This window comes from Nerophis lumbriciformis, linkage group LG06 (assembly GCF_033978685.3).
Source record: "Nerophis lumbriciformis linkage group LG06, RoL_Nlum_v2.1, whole genome shotgun sequence".
In the NCBI taxonomy this organism is placed as follows: Eukaryota; Metazoa; Chordata; class Actinopteri; order Syngnathiformes; family Syngnathidae; genus Nerophis; species Nerophis lumbriciformis.
This window is the reverse complement of record NC_084553.2, coordinates 59,039,992-59,059,991: the sequence shown is the minus strand read 5'-3', so window position 1 is coordinate 59,059,991 and position 20,000 is coordinate 59,039,992. Positions and strand designations below refer to the sequence as shown.

At 39.1% G+C, this 20,000-nt stretch overlaps 1 protein-coding gene and 1 long non-coding RNA gene across 5 annotated transcripts in view; one reads left to right on the top strand and one right to left on the bottom strand.

Moving 5' to 3' along the window:
- The window catches only part of LOC133608373 (collagen and calcium-binding EGF domain-containing protein 1-like), a 108,635-nt gene that overhangs the window by 28,895 nt on the left and 59,740 nt on the right, over positions 1–20,000 (top strand). The window lies entirely within an intron of this gene.
- Positions 1–20,000, bottom strand: part of LOC133608936 (uncharacterized) — a 73,808-nt gene that overhangs the window by 38,998 nt on the left and 14,810 nt on the right. For both annotated transcript variants that reach the window (XR_009815647.1, XR_009815646.1), the window contains exon 2: positions 14,611–14,717. This is a non-coding gene — a long non-coding RNA (uncharacterized lncRNA). The remainder of the gene's footprint in view (positions 1–14,610; positions 14,718–20,000) is intronic.

Sequence of the window (20,000 nt, the reverse complement as noted above, 5' to 3'; positions counted from 1 at the left end):
CCCCTTGTTCCACCCCCTGGGAGGTGAGGGGAGCAGTGAGCAGCAGCGTGCGCCACGCTAGGGAATCATTCTGGTGATTTAACCCCCAATTCCAAACCTTGATGCTGAGTGCCAAGCAGGGAGATAACGGGTCCCATTTTTTTGTAGTCTTTGGTATGACTCGGCCGGGGTTTGAACTCACAACCTCCCAGTCTCAGGGCGGACACTCTAACCACAAGGCCACTAAGCATAAACACATACATAAACATAAACAAATGCCATTGGTGGATCTACACCTAACATCCACTGTAATGATACCAAGTACAGGAGCGTATCTAGTCGATACTACTATGATTACTTCGATATGTTTTGGCATCACAACATCTTCTTTCGTTTTTTTTAAATGTATATTATGTTTATAAACTCAGGAAATATGTCCCTGGACACATGAGGGCTTTGAATATGACCAATGTAACTACTTGGTATCGGATTGATACCTAAATTTGTGGTATCATCCAAAACTAATGTAAAGTATCAAACAACAGAAGAATAAGTGATTATTACATTTTAACAGAAGTGTAGATAGAATATGTTAAAAAAGAAAGTAAGCAGATATTAACAGTAAATGAACAAGTTGATTAATAATCAATTTTTACAGCTTGTCCCTCATAATGTTGACAAAATAATAGAATGATAAATGACACAATATGTTACTGCATATGTCAGCAGACTAGGAGCCTTTGTTTGTTTACTTACTACTAAAAGACAAGTTGTCTTGTATGTTCACTAGGGGTGCAACGGATCAAAAAACTCACGATTCGGATCGTTTCTCGGATCAGAGTCACGTATCGGATCATTTTTCGGATCAGCAAAAAAAAAAAGAAAAAAAAGAGAGACAAGACAAACAGAAGTTTTGTCCTTTTGTTTAGTAACACTTTTTTAAATTATTAAATTAAAATATACAAAATCAACTAAGGGCAGCACGGTGGTACAGGGGGTTAGTGCATGTGCCTCACAATCCGAAGGTCCTGAGTCGTCCTGAGTTCAATCCCGTGCTCGGGATCTTTCTGTGTGGAGTTTGCATGTTCTATATCTTCTTTTTAACATAATGAATGAAAAACAGTGCAACATAGAAAAGGCATTTCTCCTTTCTTTAAACTTGGACCAATCACCATTAATAAAAAAACAACTTCAAGTGCAACATAAGAAGGCACATCATCTTCCTTGAAACAGGTTTTTTAAATAAAGCCTGACGTCTGGAGTGATGCTGCTGTCTTCCACACTTTGGAGCCATGGATTGTAGAATCCTTGTTTTCAGTGGCAGATCATTGACACAGATGGTGAAGTTTCAGTGCTCAGTAGAGATGGAACACTTTTGAGGGGTTTAAGCACCTGGAGGGCTTCCTCAACCACTCTCACATCATCATCAGACAGGGTGATGATGTCTTTGACATTTTTCTTCAGGGTGTTGTGGGTCAATGCAGAGTATATAGCTGCCTGCTGCTCCAACATATCATAAGTGGAGTTCCACCTTGTTGGGACATCATGTATGAGCAGTGTTGGGACTAACGCTTGGTTACTGTAACAACGTTACTTTCGGCGGTAAATAGTAATCTAACGCGTTATATTTTATATTCAGTAACTCAGTTACCGTTACTACATGATGCGTTACTGCGTTATTTTACGTTATTTTTTATGTAGTATCGGCTAGAAACTGAGAAGGTCTGAGTGTGTTTTATTGGAGCGCTGCGGAAGAGGCGACAAGGTAGTGGCGCGCTGTGTGTGTGGGAGGAGGCGTGTCTGTGTTTACTAACAAGCCCGAAGCCGAGTTTCTTAACATGGAGATATACTCACTACTTTTCTTTTGTCGACCACAAAGAAAATAACATTTTAGTTAAATGTAAGTTGTGTCTTGGATCAAAGATCCTATCCTAGCAATTCAAATCTGCTGAAACAGCTACAAAAGCAGCGTGCGTCGACGAAGCTAGTAAAGAGAGACACACTTCACCTCCTAAGCCAACAGCGGCTGGATTTTAACGAGGCACTGCGCACTGAAGATACACACACTCTGTCAATTCTCTTATATACTGTTGCTCTTTCATTCTAGACTTCTAGAGTGTTTGATTATCACATCACTCTCAATGTATAGACTATAAAGTTCACAAACATAAAGAGGGATGCTAGTGGGCCAGGCCAATCTTTCCTTATCTTTAAACTAAAACTGGGGAAATGTGTAGTGTTCTGGGCTTCAGACATGATTTTATTTCAGAATTCCTTGAGAGAGAAAAAATGCCTGGTTAGGCTTTGTGTATGTAGTATGTAGTGTGTGCCTTCTTTGGTTTACAGCTATGTTGTTATTATGCTGTTTGTTACTTATGTATGTTATGTTGCAACTATTTAAAAATAGTTTTGTCAATTTGTTCTGGCCTGAAACAAATTGGCCCTTTGAAACATATCTTTGTCTTTGTGTGTTGTATGTAGAGCACATTGCTTAGCAGAGTTGAGTGATGCAAATGCATGTCAAGTTGATCAACAGATTGTATTATTCTCCAGTGCAATAACAGTACTGAAATGAAAGCTAAAAGGGCATTAACGGGGGCCTTAAAAAAATAAAAAATATATATATAAGTAACTAAATAGTTACTTGTCACAGTAACGCATTACTTTTTAGTGTAAGTAACTGAGTTACTTTTGAAATAAAGTAACTAGTTACTGGTTTTCAGTAACTAACCCAACACTGTGTATGAGCTTATGAGTAGGCAGCTTTGGCATTTCTTACTTCGTCTTAAGCACATGAGCAGCTGTTGTGCTTGGGTGGAAGTAGGAAACCACCTTCCTGATCCTCCCAAGGAGGCGCTCCATCCTATTGACTGAGATGCCCTTCTGTGATGCCAAATTCACTACATGTGCAAAGCACCCTACCTGTGGTTCCAGTCCTGCCTCGTTCACTGCATTTATTTGATGTTTGGCATTATCACGTGTGACTGGGATATCTTTATCTTCCATTCCTCCACTGCTTGTGTCAGTACCTGCGCAAGGTGACTCTCGTAGAGGGGGCGTGTCTTCTCACCTCCCAGTCTGCTGTGATGAAGTGAGCGTCTATCGTCACATAGTTTCCCTGAACGTCTGTCGTGAGCGCAACACATGATGCTCGGGATAGTTCATCCACAACTTTTTTCTTCTCCTGCTTATAAAGATCTGGCACAATCTTTTCGCTGAAGTGTCGTAACATGGCTCAAGCACTTTCAGCATGTGTTTTAAAACCTTTGTTTTGCACAACCGAGTCTGCACCTATAACTACTTACTTACTTAGGTCTTAGTATTCCCTGAGGAACATAGGCCGCCGACGAAAGCCTTCCATCCATTCCGGTCTTGTGCCCTTCGGTCGAGTTGTTGCCATGACAGCCCCTCAGCCCTCATCTCCTGTTCCGTGCTTCTTCTCCAGGTTGTTCTTGGTCTACCACTGTTTCTTTTTCCCTGTGGGTTCCATGTTAGTGCCCGTTTGGTGATTGATTTATTGGGTTTTCTGAGTGTGTGGCCTATCCAGCTCCACTTCTTTCTCCTGATTTGCAGTTCCACAGGTTCTTGTTTGGTGAGTTCCCACAGGTTGGCATTGGTGATGGTGTTTGGCCAGTAGACTCCTACTGTCATGTCTGTGTGATCATGTTTTGTTTTAGTCATGTTTTGTTTAGTTATTGGACTCTTTAGTTTCTGGCTTTTCACTCCCTTGTCTTGTTTCCATGATTACCCATTAGTTTCACCTGTTCCACGTTTGGACTCATTGTGCACTCTTGTTTGTCACCATAGCAACCCATTAGTTTTCACCTGTCACGTCACGCACCTGTTTTGAGTCACGCACCTGTTTTCGTTAATCATGTCTGTAGTATTTAAGTTCAATGTTTTCAGTTTGTCTTTCTGGTGACATCCCACATTTATGCTCTGCACATTTCTGACACTTTTTTCATGTCCATCGTTCACGCTGCTCCTTTTGTCCATGCCAAGTAAGTTTTGTTTATTAATGCCACAGTTAGTGTTTTTTTGTTGTTCATAGTTTCTGCCTTTGTGCAAGTATTTGTTTTCATAGCCAAGTTGTTTCTCCGCCACTGTGCGCGCTTTTCGTTTGTACTTTTTTTGATAAGTTTAAATAAATATGTTCTCACATTCCTGTCTCGCCCGAGCCAACTTTCCGTTGCCTTCTAGAAAAACTAAAACCCAGGACCAAGTCATGACACCAACGACCCGACGGAGGCAATGGTTTAGAAATGTCTGTAGTTTAGTGAGTATGCTATTGGTGGTTTTCCATGTTTCTGATCCGTACAGCAGGATGGATTTGACATTTGAGTGAAATATTTTCAGTTTGGTTTTAAGATAAATGTTTTTTAGTATGTTTAAAGGGGAACATTATCACCAGACCTATGTAAGCGTCAATATATACTTTGATGTTGCAGAAAAAAGACCATATATTTTTTTAACCGATTTCCGAACTCTAAATGGGTGATTTTTGGCGAATTAAACGCCTTTCTATTATTCGCTCTCGTCACGTTGTGACGTCACATCGGGAAGCAATCCGCCATTTTCTCAAACACATTACAAACACCGAGTCAAATCAGCTCTGTTATTTTCCGTTTTTTCGACTGTTTTCCGTACCTTGGAGACATCATGCCTCGTCGGTGTGTTGTCGGAGGGTGTAACAACACCAACAGGGACGGATTCAAGTTGCACCAGTGGCCCAAAGATGCCAAAGTGGCAAGAAATTAGATGTTTGTTCTGCACACTTTACCGACGAAAGCTATGCTACGACAGAGATGGCAAGAATGTGTGGATATCCTGCGACACTCAAAGCAGATGCATTTTCAACTGGACTGGACAGATCAGCTTTCAGGAAAAGAGAGCGGATGAGGGTATGTCTACAGAATATATTAATTGATGAAAACTGGGCTGTCTGCACTCTCAAAGTGCATGTTGTTGCCAAATGTATTTCATATGCTGTAAACCTAGTTCATAGTTGTTAATTTCCTTTAATGCCAAACAAACACATACCAATCGTTGGTTAGAAGGCGATCGCCGAATTCGTCCTCGCTTTCTCCCGTGTCGCTGGCTGTCGTGTCGGTTTCACTTGCATACGGTTCAAACCGATATGGCTCAATAGCTTCAGTTTCTTCTTCAATTTCGTTTTCGCTTCCTGCCTCCACACTACAACCATCCGTTTCAATACATGCGTAATCTGTTGAATCGCTTAAGCCGCTGAAATCCGAGTCTGAATCCGAGCTAATGTCGCTATAGCTTGCTGTTCTTTCCGCCATGTTTGTTTGTGTTGGCTTCACTATGTGACGTCACAGGAAAATGGACGGGTGTATATAACGATGGTTAAAATCAGGCACTTCGAAGCTTTTTTTAGGAATATTGCGTGATGGGTAAAATTTTGAAAAAAACTTCGAAAAATAAAATAAGCCACTGGGAACTGATTTTTAATGGTTTTAACCCTTCTGAAATTGTAATAATGTTCCCCTTTAATGATGTTCTTGCTTTCCCTATTCTGGATTTGACATCTTCATCTGCCCCTCCGTCTACACTGATTATGCTCCCCAAGTATGTCAAACTGACTACCTCCTTTAATTGATTATGGTCCATTGTTATTGGTGTATTGTTCTTGTTATTGATACGCTTGTTTTTTGTGAATTGATCTTAAGCCCAAGAAATGCAGCAGCTCTTTGTAGTTTTTGTGATTTGTCCTGCATCTGTTGGTGGGTGTGAGCCAGGAGAGCTAGATCGTCTGCAAAGTCTAGGTCCTCCAGTTGTTCGGTAAGGCTCCACTGTATGCCGGTTTTGCTGTTTTTGGTTGTTTGGTTCATGGTCCAGTCAATACAGAGGAGCAAAAGGAAAGGCGAGAGCAGACATCCTTGCCGCACCCCAGTCAGGACCTCGAAGGACTCCTATGGGCATCCGTCATGTAGGACACGACATCGCATCCCTTGGTAGGTGCTCTTGATGATGTTGATGAGCTTCGGTGGGATGCCATAGTGTGCCATCAGCTTCCACAGTGTAGCTGTCTAACGCCTTTCCAAAGTCTATGAAATTAATATATATCGGTGAGTCTGCACCTAGCACGGTGGAAGAGGGGTTAGTGCATCTGCCTCACAATACGAAGGTCCTGAGTAGTCTTGGGTTCAATCCCGGGCTCAGGATCTTTCTGTGTGGAGTTTGCATGTTCTCCCCGTGACTGCGTGGGTTCCCTCCGTGTACTCCGGCTTCCCCCCACTTCAAAAGACATGCACCTGGGGATAGGTTGATTGGCAACACTAAATGGTCCCTAGTGTGTGAATGTGAGTGTGAATGTTGTCTGTCTATCTGTGTTGGCCCTGCGATGAGGGGGCGACTTGTCCAGGGTGTACCCCGCCTTCCGCCCGATTGTAGCTGAGATAGGCTCCAGCGCCCCCCGCAACCCCAAAGGGAATAAGCGGTAGAAAATGGATGGATGGATGGAGTCTGCACCTATAAACACACCGATTAAATGGCGCGGGGGCCGTTCAAGCTCCTCCGTTACTCCGCTCGCTATGACCACGCTGTGTATTGACTGGACTCTTACTATTATGTTGGATCCACTATGGACTGGACTCTCACAATATTATGTCAGACCCACTCGACATCCATTGCATTCGGTCTCCCCTAGAGTGGGTGGGGGGGGGGGGGTCACCCAGGTCACCCAGGTCACCCACATATGCGGTCCTCTCCAAGGTTTCTCATAGTCATTCACATCGGCGTCCCACTGGGTTGAATTTTCCCTTGCCCTTATGTGGGCTCTGTACCGAGGATGTCGTTGTGGCTTGTGCAGCCCTTTGAGACACTTGTGATTTAGGGCTATATAAATAAACATTGATTGATTGATTGTGTGGACTGAAGGTGCAAACAACTTTTTTTTTCTTTTTTTTTTTTCATAAATCAAACCGCGGATCATGTGTGCCGAACCGAAGATATTGATCCGAACGGATCACGGATCAATGTTGATCCGTTGCTCCACTAATGTTCACTATTTTATTTAAGGACACAACTGCAATAAGAAACATATGTTTAATGTTCCCTAAGATTTTGTGTTAAAATAAAGCCAATAATGCAATTTTTTGCGGTCCCCTTTATTTAGAAAAGTATCAAAGTATCAAAAATAATTTTGGTATCAGGACAACACTAGCACTGTCATGATCCGTGGTCCGGATCATGCTTTCGTTATGTTCTATTAGTTTAACTCCAATAGTTCCTGTTTTTTGTGCACTCTTGTTTGTTTTGGTTGCCATGGTGGCATATGATTTATGATTTTCACCTGGCTCTAATCAAGAGACTATTTAAACTGCCTTTGCCAGTCAGTCGGCCTGGCGTCATTGCTCGTTTCAGGTCTGATTCTATAGTTATGCTCGTTATTGGTTTCATGCCATTGTCTCATGTTGTTCTATGCCATAGTTTCCCATGAATTGATTTACGTGTACCCCGACTTAAACAAGTTGAAAAACTTATTCGGGTGTTACCATTTAGTGGTCAATTGTACGGAATATGTACTGAACTGTGCAATCTACTAATAAAAGTCTCAATCAATCAATCAATAGTTCATGTTAGTTGTTTCATGCCACAGTTTCATAGTTGTTTGTTTGTTTCTTGCTATGCTATAGTTTATGCTAGTTGTTTGCTTCACGCTATTGTCACGCAACCCGCTACCTAAGTCTTGTTTATTTCATGCCACAGTTAAGAGTTTTTGCCTGTTATTTTGTAGTTAGATTAATAAATATGTTCCTACCTGCTACCCTTTGTCCAGAAAAGTCCGTTTGCATCCCGGGAGAACAAACTTCGCAGCAAGCTGCGACCTCCTCGTCATGACAAGCGCACACACACTCTGCTCTCATGAAACATCTCTTAACTGCATAAGTTACGCATTAATTCCTTTCCTTAGTAATTAATTACATTTATTAAAGAGTAATTCTGTTAGGAAGTCAATTACTATTTTGGGAAAGTAACGAGTAACTGTCATTAGTTACTTTTTAAAAGTAATTTGCCGAATACTGCTCACGAGTATTCAATTTGTGGATGCAAAGTTCAAGTTGGATATTTGGATTTCAACAATCCAAAGTGCACACAACTGAAGCGCTTCTTTTGTTTATTCTACTTAAAGTTTAACAGGAGGCAGTTATGGAATTAGCGGCCATATTTGACCCCCTGGTTGCTGTTGGCGGGTGGGAACATAAACACCGGGATTCTGAAGAGGGAACGCTCACACTTGACTTGATGACACTTCTGGCGCTCTCGGGCTGACTAATCTCACTTTGCTTGTTTGAAAAGTCTGCCATCAGATGGACGAGGCGACACGTCTGTTGGCGTGAGAAAGAGCAGACGCGCTCTGGAATACGCACTTTGGCTCCTAATGATCTCAGAAGAGGTTAAAGACATCAATGCAAGCTTAAAGTAACGCGAGGTCGACCTTAGACTTGAACCGCAACTGCTTCCTGTCTTGACTCATTAGGGCGCCCGCGCAGGGGTTCCCTCTCGCCGTGTGACGACGACTGTGGCTGTGAGAGCGTTCCCGTGGACATCACGTCTGGACCGTGTTAGGAATGTTCGCTTTCGAGCTCGTGCCAAACCGGTAGGAATGTCCGCTCGGAGTTTCCATCGTGGATCCCGAAAGGAAGAACGCAATTTGTTGGCGGGGGAAAAAAAGTGATGTTATTTCTGGGAATACAAATGACTTATTTTACCGTAATGCACAGAATGGATGTGCACTTTAATTTTGACTTTATGACACACTCTCACCCTGGTGTGAAAGTATCTTTCCTGATGTGGAAAAAAAAAAACAAATCATAAAAACTTTCCTAATTTGGGAAGATTACAAAGTCTTAATTAAAAGCAAGCTTTGCCATATTTAATACGTTAATTGATTTACTTCAATAATGACTCGAAGTGCATGAGAAAGTGAAAAGTAAAGGTTGATCATATGACTGATTCTTAACATGTATATTTAGGGCTGCAATGATTCATCTACAAAACCCAAAACCAGTGAAGTTGGTACGTTGTGTAAATCGTAAATAAAAAGAGAATACAATGATTTACAAATCCTTTTCAACTTATATTCAATTGAATAGACTGCAAACCCCAATATCTAAGTTACATTTAAACCATACTTGCCAACCTTGAGACCTCCGATTTCGGGAGGTGGGGGGGAAGGGGTGGGCGTGGTCGGGGTGGGATATATATATATATATATATTTATTTTATTATATATGTGTATATATACATATATATATAAAATAAATACTTGAATTTCAGTGTTCATTTATTTACACATATACACACACATAACACTCATGTCCGTTGTGTCCTGAGCAAGACACTTCACCCTTGCTCCTGATGGCTGCTGGTTAGCGCCTTGCTGGCAGCTCCCTCCATCAGTGTGTGAATGTGTGTGTGAATGGGTAAATGTGGAAGTAGTGTCAAAGCGCTTTGAGTACCTTGAAGGTAGAAAAGCGCTATACAAGTACAACCCATTTATCATTTATCATTTATCTACTCATTGTTGAGTTAAGGGTTGAATTGTCCATCCTTGTTCTATTCTCTGTCACTATCTTTCTAACCATGCTGAACACCCTCTCTGATGATGCATTGCTGTGTGGCACGCACAAAAGTGCTTTCATCAAATGCACTAGATGGCAGTATTGTCCTGTTTAAGAGTGTCACAACATTGCTGTTTACGGCAGACCAACTGCTTTACGGTATACAAAAAAGTGACTGCTGTTGTTGTGTGTTGTTGCCACGCTGGGAGGACGTTAATGAAACTGCCTAACAATAAACCCACATAAGAAACCAAGAACTCACCCTCCATCATTCTATAGTTATAACGTGATTGGGCAGGTGCGCTTTTTTATATTGTGGAGGACCTGAGTCCGCCTGAATTTCGGGAGATTTTCGGGAGAAAATTTGTCCCGGGAGAGGCGCTGAATTTCGGGAGTCTCCCGGAAAATCCGGGAGGGTTGGCAAGTAATGATTTAAACCAGTGTGGGTGGCACTGGGAGCAGGCGGGTAAAGTGTCTTGCCCAAGGACACAACAGCAGTGACTAGGATGGCGGAAGCGGGGATCGAACCTGGAACCCTCAAGTTGCTGGCACGGCCACTCTACCAACCGAGCTATACCGCCCCACAACTACAAAATACACAAAATATCCACAAGATAACTGAACAGCAAAAAAGCACTGTCGATAAATGGAAGGACACTGCAGCACCTGCGGTAAGCAAACTCATCCAAAAGATGGCGCCATAGCACAAACAATAACACACCCTCTCTGTGTTTTGCTTGTTTTTTTATAAAAAAAAATGTTTATGGCCGCCAGCGAAGAAAAATCCATAAATTAGCCAGTCCGTCTCAAAAGCTGCAGGGTTTGAAGTTGTTTTTTTTAATGATAAAATCTTTGTTTTATATCTACCGTTTAATAATGAGCTGATAATGCTTATGTTGCTGTCCAGTTGTATCTTATTTTTTTACAAGCATTCAGTTTTGTCCTAGCAGGTGTGTTGCCGTAGTCCGTAAGTAGTCCTTGCCATTAAGTTGAATGTGCCAATCTTGCCTTTTGTTGAGTCTTACAAAGTGTTAATACTGTAAGTATTGTTCTTATTACACACACTAGCAGTTTGATTGTGACGTGCATATTAGTTGTAGTTCCATTACCAAAGTTAGAGGCATTAAAATGGCCATGTAAAATCACTAATGCTAATCAGCAGCATGCATATGGCATATCCAAAGTAAATTAGCATCGAGCTAGCACATTTTGCAAAGCAGTGCTTTGCTTTTGAGCGCTTTCTATCAAGCATGCTTGCTGTGTTGGATTGAAGCATTACCTAAATAAAGTTAAAGTACCAATTATTCTCTGCATTTGACCCATCTCCCTTGATCACCCCCTGGGAGGTGAGGAGAGCAGTGAGCAGCAGCGGTGGCCGCGCCCGGGAATCATTTTTAGCGATTTAACCCCCAATTCCAACCCTTGATGCTGAGTGCCAAGCAGGGAGGTAATGGGTCCCATTTTTATAGTCTTTGGTATGACTCGGCCAGGGTTTGAACTCACAACCTACCGATCTCAGGGCGGACACTCTGACCACTAGGCCACTGAGTGTGAATCAGGGGTTCTTAAGCTTTTTGACCTTGGGGGCCACTACAGAAGGGCCCGGGGGGGGGCCCCACTCAATTATTAACACTGAATTAGTAGTCTTTATTTTAACCATATTCAATACTTGTATCTAACCTAAAGTAGGAAAGGGATTCATATGGCTGCATTCCTGAATAAATGAGGAACGTTTTTTGCAATGCAGTCTGCTGAAAATGATGGAAAGCGCCACTCTACATTGCTGTAGTCAAAGTTGGAATTGCCACAAAACACATTTTAAGATATTCAACCCTCTACTGCCGTCTGGCGGCTAAAGTGGATAGTGCCGTGATTTGTCACGTTTCATGTGTCAGGTAAACCGTGATGAATGGGGCCATATAACGGCTGTACTCGCAGGATACACCTCGTCAAATGATAATTTCACCAAGATTTTGATCAAGGCTTAGGTCAAGCTGATTTACAATAAGACATACTAATCCAGGGGTAGGGAACCTATAGCTCTCGAGCCAGATGTGGCTCTTTTGATGACTGCATCTGGCTCTCAGATAAATCTTATCTGACATTGCTTAACACGATAAGTAATGAATAATTCACTGGTAATCAGTGTTAAAAATAATGTTCAAAATATAAAACATTTTCATGCATCCATCTTTTTTCTACCGCACATGTTCAAGAAGTAATAAGAATAAGAGACTTATTATACTAAAAACATTTTGGTCTTACTTAAAAATGAACGCATTTAGTTGTATTCTGTGTTAGAAAATATTATATGGCTCTCACGGAAATACATTTTAAAATATTTGGCTTTCATGGCTCTCTCAGCCAAAAAGGTTGCCGACCCCTGTACTAATCAAATATACTGCAAAAGAAGGGACTCAAAAAACGGATAAAAAAATGTTTACAAACAAAAATAAATTATAACTAAATTGATAATAAATAATAACGTGTTTTCTAAATAAACTGTCGATACAATCAATGAAAATACAGCTTCACCGATTTAGTCATAATTTTTGCGCTTAAGAGTCGTCTGTATGACTTTGGCTCCAGTCTCCTTCTGTTTGTTTGATATTGAAAAGTGTATTAGAACCGAGTACCGCTGCGGCCCATACAAACCTCAGTTGAGAGACAGATATTTTTTGGCGGCCCAGCAACGGGCCCCGGCCTTATGGTTAGGAAACAGGAGCCTCCAGGCAGTTTGCTATGAATTTGAATTACTCGTGTTTTTCTTTACCATTCACATTATATCGCTGCATGTAAAATATGCATTATTAGGTCTTTTAATGGCTGCCATTTGTCTCTGAAGGAACATTGGCGAGTAACTGTTGTTCTTTGCAAACCAAAGAGTCGTATTGTGCTCATTTCGTTGCTGATGAAAGTTTTATTTTACTACCGCGTACTTATTTTTAGTACTGCTCCCTCGGTCTTTTAAGCCTAAGTGCATTTTAGTTTGTGGACGGACTTTGTTGGTTTGATGTTTTTGTAGGTGTTTTTTCTCAAGCGTCCATGTTTCGCTTTGTTCGTCATGTGCAACCGCAGACGTTTTTCCCGCTGACGCCACAGCCTGTCGCCGAGTGCCTTGGGAATGAGTCGTTTTTTTGGTTAGTTTTAATAAATACTCGCCGACAATGTGACCAGTTCTCCTCCCAATGCGTGTCGGTTCCCCGCCGTGGGCCCCCGTGTCACCCTGCACTATGTCAAATGTTCACCGGAGCTTAAGGACCCGACCTGGACTCCGTCGCCGCGTCCTCTACTTCCTGTTCGCGGTCGGTCTGGTTTGTGGCGAAGGAGACAGAAGCCAGACGTCCGTCTAGTAGCTAACGTATTAACGCCCGGGACGAGGTCAGGTCAGGTGGCGTGAAAAAAACAACATTTCATACGTGCAGCGTGTTGGTCTTCAAGTCTGCAGAGGATCTCAATGAAGGTTCTAGTCCAGGGATCAATCTTGTCCATTTGGCGTGAGGACTACATTGTCCATCAATGACAGAGTAAAAGCACAATCCGTAGAGGGGAGGCACACGTCCACACTGTGTGAACAAATATTTTCATTTAACTTCAAACTAAAGACCACCTTGCTGGAAGTCCATTTCGGACTCAGTCCATCAATCTGGTCCATTAAGATCCATAAAACCGTTGAAAAAATATTGACTTTAACTTTTGTGAACTGTACAGGCAATGTGTTAAAGAGCCCCTTTTTTACTGGCATACTAAATAGGGGTGTCCCCATCCGATATTGATATTGATATCGGTTCGATACCAGCAAAAACAAAAACGAGTGTTGGATTGCATCTAAAATGTCTGATACAAGCAGTCCTGTTTACTTGTGCAAAGCTGGACACTTAAAGGGGAACTGCACTTCTTTTGGAATTTTGCCTATCGTTCACAATCATTATGATGGATTTTTTTTTTGTAATGCATTCTTAATATTAAATAAAAGTTAACTTACATCGCAGCCAATGGAAGTTCCACTATTCCGCCCATAAAACCCTATAAATAACTAGAGATGTCTGATAATGGCTTTTTTGACGATATACGATATTCCGATATTGTCCAACTCTTAATTACCGATGCCGATATATACAGTCGTGGAATGAACACATTATTATGCCTAATGTTGTTGTGATGCCCCGCTGGATGCATTAAACAATGTAACAAAGTTTTCCAAAATAAATCAACTCAAGTTATGGAAAAAAATGCCAACATGGCACTGCCATATTTATTATTGAAGTCACAGAGTGCATTATTTTTTTTAACATGCCTCAAAACAGCAGCTTGGAATTTGGGACATGCTCTCCCTGAGAGAGCATGAGGAGGTTGAGGTGGAGGGGGGGTATATTGTAGCGTCCCGGAAGAGTCAGTGCTGCAAGGGCTTCTGGGTATTTGTTCTGTTGTGTTTATGTTGTGTTACGGTGCGGATGTTCTCCCGAAATGTGTTTGTCATTCTCGTTTGGTGTGGGTTCACAGTGTGGCGCATATTTGTAACAGTGTTAAAGTTGTTTATACGGCCACCCTCAGTGTGACCTGTATGGATGTTGACCAAGTATGCTTTGCATTCACTTGTGTGTGTGAAAAGCCGTAGATATTATGTGAATGGGCCGGCACGCAAAGGCAGTGCCTTTTAGGGTTTATTGACGCTCTGTACTTCTCCCTACGTCCGTGTACCACTCCGTACAGCGGCGTTTTAAAAAGTCATACATTTTACTTTTTGAAACCGATACCGATAATTTCCGATATTACATTTTAAATCAATTATAGGTCGATAATATCGGCAGTCCGATATTATCGGACATCTCTATAAATAACCATTCAAAAAAGCGCTCCATTCACATTTCGTGACTTGATTATTAACCAAGTATTAGTGATATTGTTATTATAAGCGCTGACGCAGACAAACTATTTATAGCGGCGCCGTCATCACTTCCTGTGTGCTGATGTTTACATTATCGACTTCCTCACGCCCCTGCTCCCTGTACGTTTATTGTCAATCACAAATCATGCCTCTCACCTGGAAAGTAGATGGCTGAGAATATAATCCAACAAGTTGGGACTTGTTGACGGCCATGTAGAACCCCGTCCGCCCCTCCAACCCGTTTCTTCTGAGAGATTTTTCATCTAAATGGGAATATAAAGAATAGAATAGAATAGGAAGTACTTTATTGATCCCTGGGGGAAATTCAGCACCATAGTTCGCTCACAATAGACAATAAACACTTGGGTATTTTTTACATGTGAATAATATAAATGCAGTCTATTATACAGCATTATTCACATGTGAATAATATAATGCAGTCTATTATACAGCATTATTCACATGTGAATAACATAAATACAGTCTATTATACAGCATTATTCACATGCGAATAATATAATGCAGTCTATTATACAGCATTATTCACATGTGAATAACATAAATACAGTCTATTATACAGCATTATTCACATGTGAATAACATAAATACATTATACATTTACAGTACATGTACAGTCAAAAGGAACATATGCGTTATACAGTCTGTCGATATGAAGGACTTCCTGTGTCATCTGTCATCCTATGAACATCCTATCAGTCGGCATCCTAAAGACAGCGGACATGGTACAGTAAGTGATGTTTTATTATGTTTGTTGGCTCTCATGAAGTCTGCAGTGAGTAATAATCAGTGATAAACGAAAAAAAAGCAAACATTGTGATGTGTTTTTTAAATGAATGCGCCGCATATGCTTAAAATGATCAAAATATGTAAATATTAAATGTTATTAGAAATGTGCCTGTTACTACATTACATATACTGTATATTTAAAGCATGTATATAAAACCTTAATGGAGGTGTTTAATTGAGCAGCTACCATAGGCTCCATTGTAAGCAGACTTGTGATCGCATTTATTTAATATTTATAATGCATTACAAAAAAAATCAATTTGTCGTCATATCTTTTATAATGATTGTGAACAATAGGTAAAATTCCCAAAAAAGTGCAATTTCCCTTTAACATCTAAATGTCTTCTATTTTAGTCACTTACAAAAGGTAAACATGGTAGGCTATAGGCTATTCAGAGTTAGCAGCTACACAACAGCTAAGCTCACGATAGAACACAAGTTACACTTACCTAATAAGTGTCCTCAATTGAATAATATTGCAGTCTAAAATAGGACATTTGTCAATATAAACAAGTATCAAATATTTATGACATACAACATATTAGGGGCGTGAATCTCTGGGCACCTAACAATTTGATCCGATTCCAATTCCTGGGGTGACGATTCGATTCAGAATCAATTTTGGATTCAACATGATTCTTGAATAAAACCGATTCTTGCAATGTATTATTTGATCAAATAATTATAGGGAAACTTTTTCAAAACAGGTTACAGGCGAGAAAAGCTCCTTGTGGTTGCATGGAGATGGCCTAAAATGTATTTTTAGAAATGTGATTCTAATCATTTCAAAAAAGTATAAATAAAAAATGTTTTTCTTGATTTTCTTTTTTTTTCTTTTTCAGTATATACAGAACGCATATATACATATATACTGAACAAAAATATAAACACTTGTTTTTGCTCCCATTTTTCATGAGTTGAACGTAAAGATCTAAAACTTTTACTATATACACAGAAGACCTATTACTCTCAAATACTGATCTCAAATCTGTCTAAATCTGTGTTAGTGAGCATTTTTTCTTTACCAAGATAATCCATCCCACCTCGCAGGTGTGGCATATCAAGATGCAGATTAAACAGCATGATTATAGCACAGGTGTGCCTTAGGCAGCCCACAATAAAAGGTCACTCTGAAATGTGCAGTTTTGCCTTATTTGGGGTCATCCGTAAAGAGAACACTTCTCCAATGTGCCAGATGCCATCCAATGTGAGCATTTTCCCATTCAAGTCGGTTACAAAGACAAACTGCAGTCAGGTTGAGACCCTGATGAGGACGACATGCATGCAGATGAGCTTCCCTGAGACGGTTTCTCACAGTTTATTCAGAAATTATTTTGTTATGCAAACCAATTGTTGCAACAGCTCTCCAGGTGGCTGGTCTCAGACGATAATGAATGAATAAAATAAGTTTATTTCGGTCATATAATCAACCATCAACCAATTTGTGTGACCAGTTTAACAGTACAGATTATACATATTTAACAATCATACTCATTTACACACAAAAAGAAAAGAAAAGAAAAAGAATGACCGAAAAAGGAATAGGCTGAAGCCAAAGCTTATATTTGCCTATCCTGTACATTCACTGAAAACGTTAAAAAAAAAAATTGGGATGAAAGTAAAATTGTTACTATATTTTATAATTTTCAATTATTTCACCTTTCAAGGTTTAATAATGGAGGTGAACCTGCTGGATGTGGAGGTCCTGGGCTGGTGTGGTTACACATGGTCTGGGGTTGTGAGGCTGGTTGGATGTACTGCCAAATGCTCTGCTGTTTCATCTGCATCTTGATATGCTACACCTGTGAGGTGGGATGTATTATCTTGGCAAAGAAGAAATGCTCACTAACACAGATTTAGACAGATTTGTGAACAATATTTGAGAGAAATAGGTATTTTGTGTATACAGTAAAAGTTTTAGATCTTTGAGTTCAACTCATTAAAAATGGGACCAAAAACAAAAGTGTTGCGTTTATATTTGTGTGTATGTGTGTGTATTATATATGTATGTATATATATATATATATATATATAATATATATATATATATATATATATATATATATATATATATATATATATATAATCTACATCTAATATGTATATATATATATATATTTCTACATCTAATATGTATATATATATATATAGATATATATATTAGATGTAGATATATATATATATATATATATATACATATATATATATATCTACATATAATACATATATCTATATATAGATATATCTATATATAGATATTAGATGTAGAGATATATATATATATATATATATATATTTCTACATCTAATATGTATATATATATATATATATAGATATATCTATATATAGATATATATATTAGATGTAGATATATATATATATATATATATCTACATCTAATACATATATCTCTATATATATATATCTATATATAGATATTAGATGTAGAGATATATATATATATATATATATATATATATATATATATATATATATATCTCTACATCTAATATCTATACATAGATATCTCTACATCTAATATCTATATATAGATATATCTATATATATATATATATATAGATATATATATTAGATGTATATATATATATATATATATATATATATATATTAGATGTATATATATATATATATATATGTATATGTGTGTGTTAGCCAATAACAGTCACTCACATTACATGTAATGACTTTCAAACATGGTACACTAAGTTTTGCACCCCCTTTCTGCTTATGCCATTCGTTTTTTTCTAGAGTGACGTTTGCAAATGAATCGAGTCTTTTGAATGAATGGCTCTTAAGTGAACGATGAGAACCGATTCCCAGGTGTGAACCATTGGTTTGGGAAACATTCTTTTATGTAAATGAAAATTTAGCGTCTCGAAAATAAGCTTAAGGAAACTTAGCAGCATTTGGAGAATTTGTTTGTCCCATTATAAACTATATATTTAGAGTTTTACATACAAAAATATAGAAATATTTGTTAAAACATTTTTTTTAAATTGTATTTATTTTTTATTGTATTTATTTATTTTCATTTGGATTCACTTTTCGGGTTCATTATAGTAAAGGGTAGTAGTTCAAGCCAACAAACACCAGGTATGGTAGTACAATTTTGTACTACCATTTTTATTTTAGTTTTATTCATACTTTTTTCATCCATTAATACATTTTATTTTTACCTATTTGTGTATTTTTTTTCAATACTTTTAAAATGCGACACACTTTTTTTAGGTGAGGGAAAATTCAATCTATTGGCGTCAATGTCAAAGCATGGAAATATGGCATCGCCTTATGGAATGTTTAACTATAAAACAACAAAATTATAGCCAATATTTTAGAATAACTTCCATCAAAAGAGTAATATTTGTGTAAATGAAATTATTTTGATCTACATCTGATCGTATAACTGATACTAGTGATAGTTTCGGGTGTTAAAGTTCACTTTGGTCATGCTTGTCCTGGTCTCTTGAGCTCCCTGTCTTTATCTTTCCTGTTTACTCTCCAAGTGTCTTGTTAGCCTCCATGGCTGCCTGCACACTGTTTGCATAGCTGGACATCTCATTAGCTCTGTTTGTTTTCTAGCTAACCGGTGCTCCGGCGACTCCTTTCCGAGCTCTTTCCGGACCCTTCCTGGCTCTCTGGCAGCTTTCGCTGCTCAAACTGTGGTTTCATGAGGGTGTTTTATGGAGAGCGGAGCCCAAAGACACGTCTGACTCCATAAATCACAAGGGCTGTTTTGGTATTATTCACCTTTTACTGGCTTAAATGTGCTGCTATTAGGTTTGTGCCATATAGACAGAGGTGGGTAGAGTAGCCAGAAATTGTACTCAAGTAAGAGTACTGTTACTTTAGAGATTTATTACTCAAGTAAAAGTAAGGAGTAGTCACCCAAATATTTGCTTGAGTAAAAGTAAAAAGCATGTTGTGAAAAAACTACTCAAGTACTGAGTAACTGATGAGTAACCTGTTAGTTTAATGATGACAACAAATAATGCACAAAAACATAAAAATAGCAATGAGCAAATTCAGAGCCAGGAATATCTCTTAAGCAACAAAACATAAATAATAATACATTAACATAAAAAAAAATGAAGGCAAATTGAGCCACAATAACTTATTAGCAACATAGGCTCAGTAGGCAGAGATTACAAAGGAAAATAACAAGTTAGCCTTTAGGCAAACCATAATCTGATAGGTGTGGGCAGCATCTGGGAACACACTGTGCACTTCTGATTGGTGTTTGTATGCATGTGTGTGTGTGTGTGTGTCTTTGTCTGTCTCTCTATGAGGCTGCAGTACATTAATAAATGTTCCCACACGATGTACATTTGACAGTGATTCATAGCAGGGAAGCTAACATCAGCCTGCGGTGACAGCCAAAATATCTACTAACGTTACTTACCGCGATGTGCTTCCTCAAATTTGACGTTGAGTTCATGTAAGCTTAAGCTTGTTGTTTGCCGCTGAAACTTTATGTGTAGTTAATCATGTGACTGCCTGGCTCTGTTTGATTGGTGAAACGCAGTCAAACGTCATCAGTGACTGTATTTGATTGGTGAAACGCAGGCATGCGATAGATCCTACTTTGAAGGTCTGTCTGACAAACCAAAACATACAAAGTGTGCATTAACAGATCGATAAAAATCAGTAGCGAGCTGAATGTAAATAAATGGAACGGAGTAAAAGTAGCGTTTCTTATCTATAAATATACTCAAGTAAAA